This window comes from Mus caroli, unplaced genomic scaffold (assembly GCF_978045245.1).
Source record: "Mus caroli unplaced genomic scaffold, Mus_caroli_1 scaffold_18, whole genome shotgun sequence".
Taxonomy (NCBI): Eukaryota; Metazoa; Chordata; class Mammalia; order Rodentia; family Muridae; genus Mus; species Mus caroli.
In genome coordinates this window covers 34,387,502-34,399,560 of record NW_028227273.1, presented here as the reverse complement: position 1 = coordinate 34,399,560, position 12,059 = coordinate 34,387,502, and the positions used below count along the sequence as shown (strand labels likewise).

General features: G+C 38.1%; 1 long non-coding RNA gene across 1 annotated transcript in view; it reads left to right on the top strand.

Annotated features, from left to right (window-relative positions):
* The window catches only part of LOC147000384 (uncharacterized), a 35,825-nt gene extending 24,732 nt beyond the window's left edge, over positions 1–11,093 (top strand). The window contains exon 3 of the long non-coding RNA XR_015045996.1: positions 10,699–11,093. This is a non-coding gene — a long non-coding RNA (uncharacterized LOC147000384). The remainder of the gene's footprint in view (positions 1–10,698) is intronic.
* Positions 11,094–12,059: the final 966 nt, after the last annotated feature.

Here is a 12,059-nt window from a genome sequence, read left to right as displayed (position 1 = left end):
TCCATCATACATCTACAATACACAATCCTTTGTCCTCTAATATTCTCTGTCATGTTCCATTTATGTAGATATATGCCCCAATTTATAGGCATGATTCAGTTTCCCTGAGCGAGTGGCTTGTGTGATTCATATCCTTTTAGACTTATGATGGAGAGGTACACAGAGAAGCATCTTCTAATGCTTAGGAGTACCAGTGAGGTAGCAGCCAGAACATTTGAGTAACAAAAGCCACACGATAAGATTAGGCCAACCTGAACTACATATGTAAAGAGGCACTATCTCAACAAGAGGAACAGGAAGCATAGTCTTTTAGAGACTTGAGGCCCCAGGGAGCAGGGAGGTCTGGTGGGGGCAGGAGCATCCTTTCAGGGACAGGTCCAAAGAGAAATGGGATGAGGCAGGATTGAGGATAGATGGGTGAGGAAGCACCCTCATAGAGACAAAGAGAAGCTGGGATGGGTTCGGAGGTTTACCAAGGGTAAACCTAGAGAGGGGACAACATTTTGAAATGTAAATAAATAAAATAACCAGTAAAAACTAAACAAAAAATCATTTAAAAAATGTGAAAAGGAAGCATAGGAGGAATGTCAAGAATATTGTAAATAAAACGTATGCATTTTCACATTAGTGTTAATTTCACTTAAAGTCTATCACGGTGGGTATTTTCATTTTTTGAATTTTTTTTATTTTTAATTTTTACAGTCCATATTCCATTCCCCACAGCTGCCATCCACCTTCCAACTGCCCCACATCCCACACCTCCTCCTGACCACACAATGTCTCCACATGCATGCCCCCACGCCCCGCCCCACCTGACCTCTTACCTCCCTGTGGACTCCAGTCTCTTGAGGGTTTGGTGAATCATCTCTGAATGAACACAGATCCAGAAGTACTCTACTGTATATGTGTTTGGGGCCTCATATCTGCTGGTGTATGCTGTATGTTCGGGGGTCTAGTGTTTGAGAGATCTCAGATGTCCAGATTAATTGATACTGCTGGTCCTCCTGCAGGATCACCCTTCTCCTCAGCGTCTTTCAGCCTTCCCTAATTCAGCAACATGGGTCAGCTGCTTCTGTCCATTGGTTGGGTGGAAATATCTGCATCTGACTCTTTCAGCTGCTTGTTGGGTCTTCCAGAGGGCAGTCACGCCAGGCACCTTTTTTTGTGAGTGCTCCATAGCCTCAGTAATAGTGTCAGGCCTTGGGACCTACCATTGAGCTGGATCCCGATTTGGGCCTGTCAATGGACAGTCTTTTCCTCAGGGTCCTCTCCATTTCCATCCCTGTAATTCTTTCAGACAGGAACAATTATGGGTCAGTGAAATGACTGTGGGATGGCAACCACATCCCTCACTTGATGTCTTGTCTTCCTGCTGGAGGTGGGCTCTATAAGTTCCCTCTCTCTGCTGTTGTGCATTTCATCTAAGGTTCCTCCCTTGGAGTCCTGGGAGTCTTTCACCTCCCAGGCCTCTAGTGAATTCTGGGGATTCCCCCTAACCTCCTATTTCTTGAGGTTGCCTGTTTACATTATTTCTGCAGGCACTCAGGGCTTCAGTCATTTTCTGTCACCCAATATGAGATCAGATTCCCCCTCTCATCTCTGCCCCCTCCCCCAACCCGTTTACTTTCCCTCCCAGGTCCATCCCTCCATCTACACTTATGATTGCATTCTTCTCTCTGCCAAGTGGGACTGAGGTGTCCTCACTTGGGCACTTCAACTTGTCCAGCTGTTTGAGTTCTGTGGACAGTATTTTAGGTATTCTCTCTCTCTCTGTGTTTGTGTGTGTGTGTGTGTGTGTGTGTGTGTGTGTGTGTGTGTGTGTGTGTGTGTATTGGCTAATACTCCCTTCTTAGTGAGTACATACCAGGCATGCCTCTTTACATCTGAGTTACCTCACTCAGGTTATTTTCTAGTTCCATTCATTTGCCTGCAAAAGTCAGGATGTCCTTGTTCTTAACAGCTGAGTAATAATCCATTATGCAAATGAACCACATTTTCTGTATCCATTCTTCTGTCTTGGGACATGTAGGTTCTTTTCAGCTTCTGGCAATCACAAATAAGGCTGCTATGAACATAGTGGAGAACATGCCCCTGTGGCATGGTTGAGCATCTTCTGGGTATATTCCCAAGAGTGATATAGCTGGGTCTTCAGGTAGATCTATTTCCAATTTTGTGAGGAACCTCAACATAGATTTCCAGAGTGGTTGTACCAGTTCCCAATCCCACAAGCAATGGAGGAGTGTTCCTCTTTCTCCAATTCCTCTCCAACCTCTCTGAGGTTTTGATCTTAGCCATTCTGAATGCTGTAAGGTTGAATATCAGGGTCGTTTTGATTTGCCTTTCTCTGATCACTAAGGACTTTGAACATTTCTTTCTGTGCTTCTCAGCTGTTCGAAATTCTTCACTTGTGAATTCTTAGGTTAATTCCATACCCCATTTTATGATCGGATTGTTTGGTTTTTTGGTAATTAACTTCTTGAGTTCTTTGTATATTTTGGATATTAACCCTCTATCAGATGTGAAGTTAGTGAAGACTTTTCCCAATTTGTAGGTTGCAGATTTGTCTTATCGACTATGTTCTTTGCCTTACAGAAGATTTTCAGATTCATGAGGTCCCTTCTATCAATTCTTGATCTTAGAGCATGAGCCACTGGAGTTCTGTTTTGGAAGTTTCCCCCTTGCCAATAAGTTCAAGGCTCTTTCCCAATTTCTCTTCTATTAGATTTACTTTATCTGGTTTTATGTTGAGGTCCTTGATCCAGTTAGACATGAACTTTATAGAAGGTGACAAATATGGTCTATTTTCATTCTTCTACATACAGACAGCCAGTTATATCAGCACCATTTATTGAAGAGGCTTTCTTTTATCCATTGTATATTTTTGGTGCCTTTGTCAAAAATCAAGTGATGGTAAGTGTGTGGTTTTATTTCTGGAACTTCAATTCTATTTCATTGATCAACATGTCTTTCTCTGTACCAATACCATGCAGTTTTTATCACTATTGCTCTGTAGTACAGCTTGAGGTCAGGGCTGGTGTTTCCCCCAGCTGTTCTTTTATTGCTAAAAATTTTTTTCACTACTCTGAGTTTTTTTGGTTTTCCAGATGGATTTGAGAATTGCTCTTTCCATGTCTTTGAAGAATTGTGTTAGAATTTTGGTGGGAATTGCATTGAATCTATACATTACCTTTGGTAGGATGGCCTTTTTTACTATGTCAATTCTATCATTCAATGAGCATGGGAAATCTCTCCCTTTTTCAGAAATCTTCAATTTCCCTCTTGTGAGAATTGAAGTTACTGTCCTACAGGTCTTTCCTTGTTTGTTTAGAGTTATCCCAAGATATTTTATTCTATTTGTGACTATGGTAAGGGAATTGTTTCCCTAATTTCTTTCTCAGCCTGTTTATCCTTTGTATTAAGGAACGCTACTGATTTATTTGAGTTAATTTTATATCTAGCCATTTTGCTGAAGTTGTTTATCAGCTGGAGATGCTCTCTGGTAGAACTTTGGGGGTTGCTTATGTACATGATCATATCATCTACAAATAGTGATACCTTTATTTCTTCTTTACCAATTCGTATCCAGTTGATTGCTTTTTGCTGTCTTATTGTTCTAGCTAGCACTTCGAGTACTATATGGAATAGATATGGGGAGAGTAGGCATCCTTGTCTTGTCCCTGATTTCAGTAGGATTGCTTCAAATATATTTCCATTTAATTTTATATTGGCTGTTGGTTTGCTGTAAATTGATTTATTATGCATAGGTATGGGACTTGAATTCCTGATCTCTCCAATACTTTTAAGATGAAGGGGTGTTGTATTTTATCAAATGTTTTTTCTACGTCTAAGGAGATGATCATGTGATTTTTATTCTTTGAGTTTGTTTATATTGAACCAACCTTGCATCCTGGGATGCAGTCTACGTGATCGTGAGGAATGATGATTTTGATGTGTTCTTGAATTTGGTTTGGAAGAGTTTTCTTGAGTATTTTTGCATTGATATTCAGAAGTGAGGTTGGTTTGAAGATCTCTTTTTTGTTGAGTCCTTGGCTTGTTTATGTATCAGAGTAATTGCGTCTTCATAGAATGAGTTAGGTACTGTTCCTTCTGGTTCTATTCAATGAAATAATTTGAGGAAAATTGGTATCGGGTCTTCTTTGAAAGTCTGGTAGAATTCTGCACTAAATTCATCAGATGCTGGGCTTTTTTTTGGGGGGGGGGAGTTGGGAGGTTTTTAATGACTTCTATTTTCTTGTGTCATCTGAAACTGTTTAGATAGTTTACTTGCTCATGATTTTACTTTGATATGTGGCATCTGTCTAGATTTGAACCATGCAGTTCATCTATATTTTCCAGTTTTTTGAGTATAGGCTTTTATAGTATGATCTAATGATTTTTTAAAATTTCCTCTGTTTCTGTTATGTCTCCCTTTCCATTTCTGATTTTATTAATTTGTATTCTGCCTCTTGGCCCTTTAGTTAGTTTGTTTATGGGTTTTTCTATCTTTTTGAATCTTTCAAAGAACCAGCTTTTAATTTTGCTGATTCTTTGTATTGTTTTCTTTGTTTCTATTTGGTTGATGTACACCCTGAGTTTGACTATTTCCTTGACTCCTCTTGGGTGAGTTTGCTTCTTTTTGTTCTAGAGCTCTCAGGTGTACTGTCAAGTTGTTAGTATAAGATCTCTCCAGTTTCTTTACCAGGTTACTTACTGCAATAAACTTTCCTCTTAGTTCTGCTTTCATTGTGTCCCATTAATTTGGGTACGATATGTCAATATTTTCATTAAATTCCAAGAAGTCTTTTATTTTTTTTGTTTTGTTTTGTTTTTTTCTTCCCTGAGCAATTATCATTGAGTAAATAGTTGTTCAGTTTCCCCATGTATGTGGGCTTTCTGTAGTTTTTGCTGTTATTGAAGACCAGTGTTAGGCCATGGTGATCTGATAGGATGCATGGTATTATTTCAAACTTCTTATATCTGTTGAGGGTTGTTTTTTGACCAATTATTTGGTCAGTTTTGGAGAATGTTCCATGAGATCCAGAGAAGAAGGGGTATTCTTTTGTTTTTAGGTTGAAATGTTTTGTCCATATCTGTTAAACCTCTTAGTTTCATTGTGTCTCTGTTTAGTTTCTGGTTTAATGACCTGTCCAATTGTGAGAGTGTGGTGTTGAAATCTCCCACTATTATTGTTTGGGGTTCAATGTATGTTTTGATATTTAGTAAAGTTTCTTTTATGAATTTGGGTGCTCTTGCATTTGGGTCATTGATGTCCAGAATTGTGGCTTTCTCTTAGTGGACTTTCCTCTTGATGCATATGAAGTGTTCTTCTTCATCACGCTTGATAACTTTTGGTTGAAAGTCTGTTTTATTAGATATTTGCTTGAAAGACCTTTTTGCATCCTTTGTTTCCTGGGATAATTTGCTTGAAAGACCTTTTTGCATCCTTTCCCTCTGAGATAGTGCCTGTCTTTGTTGTTGAGTTGTGTTTCTTGTATGAAGCAAAATGCTGGATTTTGTTTGTGTATACAGTCTGTTAGCTTATTTCCTTTTTAGCTGAGTTAAGTCCATTAATAATGAGAGATATTAAAGAGAGATACCTGTTGGTTCCTTATATGTTTGTTTTTGCAGGTGGTTTTATGTGCTTTTGACTTTGTTTTGAGATGCTTAATATCTTGTCCTTTCTTTTGTGCAAGTATCTTACTTGTGTTGGAGTTTTCCTTCCAGGATCTTCTGTAGGACTGGGTTGGTAGACAGATACTGTTTGAATTTGGTTTTGTCCTGGAATATTTTGTTTTCTCCATCTATATTGATTGAAAATTTTGCTGGCTATAGTAGCTTGGACTGGCATTTATGTTCTGTTAGAGTCTGAATGACCTCTGACCAGGCTCTTCTGGCTTTCATAGTCTATGTTGAGATGCCTGGTGTAATTCTAATAGGTTTACCTTTGTATGTTACTTGCCTTTATTCCCTTGAAACTTTTAATATTTTTTCTTTGCTTTGTGTATTTAGTGTTTTGATTATTATGTGACAAGAAGATTTTCTTTGCTGGTCCCATTTATTTGGTGTTTTTTACAGGTATTTTACTTTTACGGCCATCTCTTTCTTTAGGTTGGGAAAGTTTTCTTCTATGATTTTGTTAAAAACATTTTCAGGTCCTCTGAGCTGGGAAATTCAATCTTCTCTATTTCAATTATTCTTAGATGTTTTCTTTTCATTGTATCCTGAGTTTCCTGGATGCTTTGTGTTAGGAGTTTTTATGGATTGAATTTTCTTTGACTGTTATGCTAATCTCTTCTACACATTTTCTACACCTGAAATTCTCTCTTCTGTATTTGTATTCTGTCCTTAATAGTTACATCTGTACTTCCTGACCTCTTTTCTAAGTTTTCCATTTCCAGGTTTGCATCTATTTCTGTTTTCTTTATTGGTTCTACTTCCACTTTTAGGTCTTGGATCGCCTTAATTCCTTCAACTGTTTATTTGTGTTTTCTTGTATTTCTTTCAGTGAGTTCCCAATATCCTGCTTAAAGGACTCTATTGTCCTCGTGAAATAAGATTTTAGGACAGATTCCTGATTCTCCCGTGTGTTGGTGTATTCAGGGCTTGCGGTGGTGGGAAAACTACATTCTGATGATGCCCACATATTCACTTATTTTTGCTTCTGTTGTTTATGGTCTTGTGATTGATTTTCACCATCTGGATATCCTTAGTGTTTGTTGATTGGGCTCACTGTATGGAGTCTGCCTCTTGTGTCTCTGGGTTGCTTCAGGTCTCGTGGTAGGCTTGTATTAGATAACCTGTGGGGCCTTCCAACTGGGGGCCCTTCCTAGGGGCAGAGAAATTGCTGATATGTTGTTCTGGCTGCAATAGATCTCCTGGGAGGCCTTCAGACTGCTGGGTCTTCAGTGGAACACTCAAGCTGTTTTCCAACTGTGTTGAGTGTAGCCGATCCTCAACTGCTCTGAGAGCAGCAGACCCTCAACTACTCTGAGTGTGTTGGGTCAAACTGCTCTGAATACAGTGTATCGTCTAGGACGTATGGAGATATGGAGTCTTTACAGAGACTGACCATCTAGGATTCTGCCTCAGCAGCGAGGACCAGGCAGAAGTGGTGGAAGGAATGAAAGGAAGGGGAGTTGTATACAGGGTGTGTGTGTGTGTGAGGATTTTGGTGGGTAATGGGTCCCAAGTCCATCAGATTCCCAGCAACAGCTCTGAGACTGGGGGTGGGGTGGGGGAGAAGAGGGAGTGCTTCTTACCAACTGTTCTGAGTACAGTGGGTCCTCTAGGATGAATTGGATATGGAGTCTTCATGGGAGCAGACCATCTAGGGGTCTGCCCCAGCAGCAAGGACCAGGAAGAAGGGGTAGAAGGAATGAAAGGAAGGGGAGTGGTATACAGGAGGGTGGGCGTTTTGGTGGGTGATGGGTCCCAAGTGCACTAGGCTTTGGAACTCAGGGCTGGGGTGGTAGGGTGGGTGTAGGGTTCTTACCAACTGCTCTGAGTGCAGTGGGTCCTCTAGGATGTCTTCATGGGAGCAGACAAACTAGGAGTCTACCCCATCAGCAAAGACCATATTTTCATTTTTTAAAAATTGAAAAAGTTGTGTTTACTTCCCATATGGAATGTCGTTCACATTGCTAGATACTTAGAGTCTTCTCATCATTGTCCAGTCAACTTTCTTTCTTTTATTTTATTTTGATTTTTTTTTCATTAATTTCCCTGCCACTACACATCCACACACATATATTCCTCCTTATACCCACTTTGCTTCTCCTCTCAGAGAGTGCATTCTCCCTCTGGCTATCCCTCAACCCTAACATATCAATTCTCTACAGGTATAGACTCCTCATTCTTCCACCGAGGCCAGAGGAGGAAGCCTGTTAAGGGAATGGATTCCTCAGACATGGAATGGTCCTGTCCTCCAGTTGGTGGGGGACCTCGCATGAAGACAGAGCTGCACATGCCCTACATATGTATAGAGCGCCTAGGTCCAGACAGTGTGTGTTCAGTCTCAGAGAGACCCAAAGGTCCAGGTTTTTTCTCTGCTGGAAAGGGGATAGGAAACCCTCAGTAAACTTTCTTATTGATTCTCTGCCAGAACTCATGTATAAGACATGTGCATCTATGGATCTACTGCTGTCCAATGTCCAACATTATTACTTATCACTACCATTTGAATGCTATAAAATAATCTTGAGGTAAATATTGATATCTGTTGTTCTTTGGGGTACAAAAATGTAGTGGGTTGGCCTGATGATGCTTGTATTCTAATGCTAATTTGGGACCACTAAGATTGGTTGCCCTATTGACAATAGAGTTCCCATGTATACTCTGAGTGACCCTGTCCCCAAGTTATTTCTAATTGGCAAATAAAGATGCCAACAGCCATTATCTGGGCAGAAGAGACATAGGTAAGGTTTATGTTTCAGTGACTTGTGGTCGGAGGAAGAAGGAGAAACTGCCATGTGTTAATGGTCAAGGGAGCATGACTCTGAGGTCTGCCCAATTTGAGTTAAGAGCAGCCCAGATGGATCATAGTAAATAGTAAGCAATAATTTGGAGTATCAATAGGAAAATAGATTCTAACAGCATGGAGAGTAGGCAGTTGCCTAGCTCTTGTGTTGTTTAAGGTTTTTTAATAAATATAAAGGCTGTGAGTATGTCTTTCTTCTGGGAACTCAATAAGTAAGCAACTATGGAGTAGAAACTCTGGGCGGGGATGAAAATAATCTCTACCATATGAAAATGTTTCATTCACTTAGGTAATGAAACTAGAAGCCATGCAGATAGAGGTAGGGGATAAAGTGTCATCTTTTGGAGAATCTACTCCTTTCTCTGCTTTGTTCAGGACACAGGATAATCCAATTTTCATTTTCATCTAACTCCCTTGACTACTAAATGATGTAAACCACAATTCTATTGCAAAGTACCTAAATGGAATATTGGAATGTGTAATTAAGCAAGTTGAATTTTTGGATTCATGGTGTGTTCTCTCTTTCTCTCTCTCTCTCTTTCTCTCTCTCTCTCTCTCTCTCTCTCTCTCTCTCTCTCTCTCTCTCTCTCTCTCTCTCTTTGCTTCTCTCCTCATTTGTTCCTTCCTTCACTTGAGTATCTGGAAGAATGAGTTAAAAACACTTTATAGGTACTTTGCACTACACTGCCTGTACAATTAGCAGTGATCATTTGTCAAATATGGTTTAGGATGACATGATGGGTATTGGAAGGTTTTTACAGCTCTTCTGTTACCTAGAAGTGTTCTCCTAGTAGCTGGTCATCTTGAATAGTCTTAGGAGATACCCTCATTTTACATCATCTTAAACAGATGCACCTCTATGATATAACAATACTCCAAATAGTTTGCTTAAGAGGAACATACAAAATACTGACTAAAGGAGCATAGAAAAATATGATGTGCCCAGGTGACTCTTTCTTATGTGTTTAAAGCTTTTATTCTGACCTATTAATGATTCTGCAGCTTATTTACTGTCCATGTACATTTATATATTTTCTTACACAAATGTAACTATGCCACAAGAAATTGAAGTTCTCAAAGAATTTGTTATAATCACCATGATATTTGAAGAAAGGCTTTTGAGTAAAAATGTCAAATTATCATGTCTTTTTTTTTTTCATTCTTAATGAGTGTTTCAAAGTATTGTAGCTTTATAAATCTGGACTTTACAAATAAAATATTTAAGTTCCATTCAATTTTTGTTCATGAGGTGTACTGGATTTTTCCCTCATTTGCTAATGTAGAAGTATAGGTACTATTGAAATCAGAAAATAAAGCTAATGCTTATATAAATTATGGAAAGAAATGAATCTTTTTTTCCAGTGAGTTCCATCAGGGGAAAGAAGCTACCTGTAAATACTACAATATTTATTTATTTATTTATACCAATTTAGAGTTGTTTTTATAAGCAATTAAAAGCTTCACTGCTCCAATTAATTTCACAATATTTCTTACTGTTACTGAAGCATATGCTCCTCTAAGGAGCAGTTTTTTAATTTTGAAATATTTCATACATGATACATTTAAGTTGTTACCATCATATTGTCTGTCAATCCATACTGTTTTCCCATACATTGATCTGTTCTTCTTTGGATAAGTAATATACATCGAATTCCTTTCAACAAGCTCTACATTGAAAATTTAAAAGAAAATGTCTCCAAATTTCTATTTCTATAACAAATATGAAGGAGATAAGTTGGATATATAGAGAAAAATCTGTGAGACAACACAACTTTTATAGAATTCTGTATGTATTAAGAAGGGGAGGGTCACTTTAAAAATGTTGGCCCTTCCATTGGGACTTACAGAGACTGAACCACCAACCAAACAGCAAGCATGGGATGGACTTAGGCTCTGTATGCATAGGTAACAAATGTGGAGCTTGATCTTCCTCTCTGACTCTGTTGCCTATCTTTGGACCCCTTTCCTCTAACTGGGATTCTTTATCTATGCTTAATTGGAGAAGAAGCAACAAGTCCTGCTTCTACTATGCCAAGACCAGTTGATATCCATGCCTCCACTTCTCTGAGGAGAAAAGGAGGGGAAGTGGGGAGAGATGAGTTGAGAGGGAGGAACTCAGAGGAGAGGAGGGAGGGAAATCTGTGATTGAAATGTAAAGTAAACACATAAACTCATAAAAAATATTGTCCCATTGAATTTGTGATTTTCTTTTTGATCATTAGTTCAGCATAAAGGAAATAAAAGACCTGTGTCTGGAGCCTGGTTTCACCTGATCTCTGTATTCATGGAAGGACCATAAGTGGACAAGTTGGATCATGTCAGAGACAAGAGGGCCCTTGCCGGAGGACTGGCCAGCAAGTAAAGAAGACATACAAACAGTGAAAATATAAACCTACCAAGAACCTGCCTGAGCTTAGGAGTGAACATATCCATTTTACGCAAAGGCTTCCAAATAAAAATTCACCTTGAACAGTTTGATTTCAGATGTGGACTTCATAAAAACAGAGAAACCAGTCAGTTCCACCTGGATTTCAGATTTACCCAACTGTGACAGAGTAAATAGATATTGATTGAACCTGTGAAATTTGTGATAAGTTGTTATGCATCCAGAGTTAACCAGTTCTCATTGGGGGAAAAATGTAATATCTTTAAGATTTTTTGAATGAAGTTTGCTTGTGTTTCACTTAAAACCTAAGTCCTCTAATACTTTAATGTCTTGATTTATCTAATAGAAAAATTTAAAAGATGTGATATCCCATTCTCATGTTTATCTGTTACAAATCAGATGTCATTATCTGACTGTCAAAATTTAATTCATAAAAGCTTAAGAAATTTTCCAATGCTAGATGTAATTGTGTTAACTTTGATATTGGATATTGTCTTGTAAAGTTAAATGAAGTAATGATGACAGATTTAAGTGGTCAGATTATTTCTAAGACCCAAATGATCATACATGTATTCATTGAAAGCACTTATATGACAATATGTAGAAAATGTTAAACATTTCTTCATTCTACAGTACTTGATGCTCTCAGCCTATAAATGCACAAATCACATTTCATAGAGCAAGCTTCAAGGATGTAACTTTCATATTTTTCCAGTATAAAAGTAATTTGGGAAATATAAAGGCTACTTATGTCATGGCAAAAAAATGTAAAAGATTCTTTTTTAGTATTTATATTGGAGGATTTTTTAGTGAATTTTCTAATGTGATTCAGAAATCATTTAATGCTATTATTTCTCACATTCAGTTTTTGTGTAAATATTTTATACTTCATAATGAAAATCATAAATGGTCATCCAGCTATGGGAAAAAACTGCATTCCTTTCTAAAGACATCTCTATTATGCTCATGATGAAAACAGTACTTCTGTTCACATCTTACTCCATTTCTTGCAGATTTCTCACACAATAAATCCTCAAAAAGGAAAACTATTTTTAGTGTATATTAACTGTACAAAGTAAGGGGCTTCCATAACTTCTTCAAATATACTTACACTGCAACTCCTTATATGATTCATTGATATTAATCCCCATTATTATTTTATTAAAGAACTCTTTTAGGATTTTTTAAAAATATATT